At 38.7% G+C, this 4602-nt stretch overlaps 1 non-coding gene across 1 annotated transcript; it reads left to right on the top strand.

Annotated features, from left to right (window-relative positions):
* The first annotated feature begins 955 nt into the window (after window positions 1-955).
* trnaa-cgc (transfer RNA alanine (anticodon CGC)) lies at window positions 956-1032 on the top strand. Its single transcript has one exon. It is a non-coding gene; the product is annotated as a tRNA-Ala (tRNA).
* Window positions 1033-4602: the final 3570 nt, after the last annotated feature.

Consider the following 4602-nt stretch of genomic DNA (forward strand, 5'->3'; position numbering starts at 1 on the left):
GAGACATCTGTCATTCATTGTCTCTTATTGGGAGCCATATTTAAGGCAGCCATAGGCAATAGGCTTTTGTGGGGTGTTGTCTATGTTGAACGTTTGTTGCTTGTCTGTGCACTAACGTTTGTAGCTTCATGGTCGTTTGTTGTTTTGTTTATGTTTACGTATAGTGTTTGTTTCGTGTTTTCTCTCTCTTCTCAATAAAAGAAGATGTATTTTCCACCCGCTGCGCCTTGGTCAACTCTCTCTCACGAAGACGATCGTGACATCTGCGTACACTTCATAGACTTTCCCCTGGTTGTCAAGAGGCTGTGAGAGAAGACATTTTGTGTTCATCTTGGTCTGAGGTGGAATTAAAGCTCTTTGTATGACGTGACCGTCCATTTCCTGTTTCTGGAGCGCGCGAAAGGGGACATGGATTTGCCTTCTGTTTAGCTGTCGTTATGGACGACTAACATCTCCGGTTTAGATTTTATTTGATACATGTGACCATATCATCGTAAAGTATGTTTTTTCAATATAGTTTAATTAGATTATTGAATTTTTTTCGGGAGTTTTGCCGTGTTCCGTTCTCTGACTTTGTTGACGTTGGAGAGATCCGTGCCACTTGGCAAGTGCCCATGCTAAATTAAGTGGGAAATTTGCCCACAGAAATTTGCCCACAGCCCACAGTATTACTGCCACTTTTAGTGAGTTTGGTACACATCCGGTGGATAGAGAGGCGTTTATTATGTTCAACATAGGAGGGCCAAGCACATGAAACAGCTTTTTAAGTAGTTTAGTTGGAATAGGGTCCAGTATGCAGCTTGAAGGTTTAGAGGCCATGATTATTTTCATCATTGTGTAAAGAGATATAGTACTAAAACACTTGTGTCTCTCTTGATCCTAGGTCCTGGCAGAGTTGTGCAGACTCAGGACAGCTGAGCTTTGGAGGAATACGCAGATTTAAAGAGGAGTCCGTGGTCCCGTGTGGCTCAGTTGGTAGAGCATGGCGCTCGCAACGCCAGGGTTGTGGGTTCATTTCCCACGGGGGGGCCAGCTTTCAATTCCCACGGGGGGACCAGGATGAATATGTATGAACTTTCCAATTTGTAAGTCGCTCTGGATAAGAGCGTCTGCTAAATGACTTAAATGTAAATGTAATTTGCTTTCTAATGATCACGATATTTTCCTCAAAGAAGTTCATGAATTTATTACTGCTGAAGTGAAAGCTATCCTCACTTGGGGAATGCTGCTTTTTAGTTAGCTTTGCGACAGTATCAAAAATACATTTTGGATTGTTCTTTTTTTCCTCAATTAACCTGTTTGGCGTGCAAGCCCGACGTCGGTACATTTATGACAACAGCCACTTCAAGTGCAGGGCGCGAAATTCAAAATCTATTTTTTTTTAAATATTTAACTTTCACACATTAACAAGTCCAAGACACCAGATGAAAGGTGCACATCTTGTGAATCAAGCCAACATGTTCGATTTTTAAAATGTTTTACAGGGAAGACAAAATATGTAAATCTATTAGCTAACCACGTTAGCAAAAGACACAACTTTTCACAACTCCATCAGTTTCTTACTCCATCAGGTGCTATCACAAATTCGACCAAATAAAGATATAAATAGCCACTAACCAAGAAACAACCTCATCAGATGACAGTCTGATAACATATTTATTGTATAGCAAATGTTTTGTTCGAAAAATTTGCATATTTCAGGTATAAATCATCGTTTACATTGCAGCTACAATCAGAAATTGCACTGAAAGCAGCCATAATATTTACAGACACCAACGTCAAATAGCTAATTACTCATCATAAAACATTTCTGAAAAATACATAGTGTACAGCAATTGAAAGACAGGCATCTTGTGATTCCAAACAATATTGCCGATTTATTAAATGTTTTACAGCGCAAACAAAATGTATCGCTATATTAGCGTAGCTACAAGACAGAAATAATTGGGCGCCCACGGCCAGTCCACATGCACGACAGATATATGAAATAACATCATAAAATGGGTCTTACTTTTGCTGATCTTTCAGCAGAATGTTGAAGAACGTGTCCTCTGTCCAGATGAGTCGTTGTTTCGATTCAGAATGGCAAATTTCCCTCTTCAATTAGCATTGGCACTAGCCGAGTAGCATAAATTTCTCCAACGTAAACACAGTCAGAGGACGGAACACGGCAAAACTCCCGAATAAAGTTTCAATAATCTGATTAAACTATATTGAAAAAACATACATTACGATGATTTGGTCACATGTATCAAAAGAAATTTGAGCCGGAGACGTTAGCCGTTCGTTACCAAGGCAAAACAGAAGTCCATCCCACTTCCTCCAGAGTACCGGAAGTGGAGGGTCACGTCAAAGAAATAGTTTTTTTTCCACCACAGAACAAGATGAGCATAAAAATGTATTCTCTGACATCCTCTTTACACCAATAGGAAGGCGTATAGAGTGTCAGCAGACTCCTAAGTGTTAAGACCATGTATAGGCATCAGGTTGAAAAGAGCATCGATTTCTGACATTTTACTTCCTGGTCAGGAAAAGTGCTGCAGAAGGACTTCTGTTTCACTCAGAGAAATAATTCCAACTCTTTTAGAAACTAGAAAGTGTTTTCTATCCAAAAAGAATAATAATATTCATATTGTATGAGCAAGATTTGAGTAGGAGGCCGTTTGAAATGGGCACGATTTCACTGGCTACTCAACACTTTGCCTTGCAGCCATAAGAAGCTAGCGCCCCCCCCCCCCACACATTCCACTGAAAAGGCAGAGCCGCGAAATTAAAAAAAAAAATTTTTTTTTAAATATTTAACTTTCACACATTAAAGTCCAATACAGCTAATGAAAGACACAGATCGTGTGAATCCAGCCAACATGTCCGATTTTTTAAATGTTTTACAGGGAAGACACAATATGTAAAGATATAAATCTATTAGCTAAACTCATTAGCATAAGACACCATCTTTTATTTGTCCACCAACACCAGTAGCTATCACCAATTCGGCTAAACTAAGATATTGATAGCCACTAACCAAGAAAAAAACTCATCAGATGACAGTCTGATAACATATTTATGGTATAGGATAGGTTTTGTTAGAAAAATGTGCATATTTCAGGTAGATGTCATAGTTTACAATTGCACCCACCGTCACAAATGGACTAGAATAAATATATAGAGCAACGTGTTTACCTAATTACTAATCATCAAACATTTCGTAAAAATACACAGCATACACCAATCGAAAGACACAGATCCTGTGAATACAGACAATATTTCAGATTTTCTAAGTGTCTTACAGCGAAAACACAATAAATCGTTATATTAGCATACCACATATGCAAACGTTACCAGAGCATTGATTCTAGCCAAAGAGAGCGATAACGTAAACATCGCCAAAATATATTAATTTTTTCACTAACCTTCTCAGAATTCTTCAGATGACACTCCTGTAACATCACATTACAACATACATATACAGTTTGTTCGAAAATGTGCATATTTAGCCACCAAAATCATGGTTAGACAATGACAAAAGTTGCCCAGCTGGTCAGACAATGTCGTGCACCATATTAGACAGTGATCTAGTCGTATACATAAATACTCATAAACGTGACAAAAAAATATAGGGTGGACAGCGATTGATAGACAATTTAATTCTTAATACAATCGCTGATTTACATTTTTTAAATTATCCTTACTTTTCAATACAGTTTGCGCCAAGCGAAGCTACGTCTAGCAAGATGGCGTCATAAGCGATTAACATTTCTCGACAGAAACACGATTTATCATAATAAATTGTTCCTACTTTGAGCTGTTCTTCCATCAGAATCTTGGGCAAAGAATCCTTTCTTGGGTCTAATCGTCTTTTGGTCGAAAGCTGTCCTCTTGCCATGTAGAAATGCCCATTGCGTTCGGCATGAACTGGAACCGTGCCCAGAGATTCACAGTGTCTCAGAAATAAATATCCCAAAATCGCACTAAACGGATATAAATTGCTATAAAACGGTTTAAATTAACTACCTTATGATGTTTTTAACTCCTATAACGAGTAGAAACATGACCGGAGAAATATAACTGGCTACACTAATGCTTGGAAAAAGAGTAGGTCGGTGTCCTCCGCGCGCCTGGCGCATCTGGAAAAGAGTTCCTACCTACACGTGTTTTTGTTTTATAGGGGCTCTGATTGCGTAATCGATACCATTCAAATCGTCATTACGTAAAGGCATCCAGGGGAAGACGTAAGCAGTGTCTGTACACTCATAGCAATAACAGTGGCCTTTTAACTGACTCCAGATCAGGGGCCAAAATGTGTGAAATCTGACTCCATGTCAGGGAAATTGCTGTAGAATGAGTTCTGTTCCACTCAGAGACAGAATTTCAACGGCTATAGAAACTAGAGACTGTTTTCTATCCAATAATAATAATAATATGCATATTGTACGATCAAGAATTTAGTAGGAAGCCGTTTCAAAAATTACACGATTTCCATAAATAGTGACAACAGCACCCCCTAGCCTCAACTTAACCTGTTGGGGATGGGGGCGCTGTTTAGACTATTTATGCTAATTTGGCTAATTTTTTAAACGGCTTCCCACAAAATCCTTGATCGTA

The sequence above is a fragment of the Salvelinus fontinalis genome, chromosome 7 (genome assembly GCF_029448725.1).
Source record: "Salvelinus fontinalis isolate EN_2023a chromosome 7, ASM2944872v1, whole genome shotgun sequence".
In the NCBI taxonomy this organism is placed as follows: Eukaryota; Metazoa; Chordata; class Actinopteri; order Salmoniformes; family Salmonidae; genus Salvelinus; species Salvelinus fontinalis.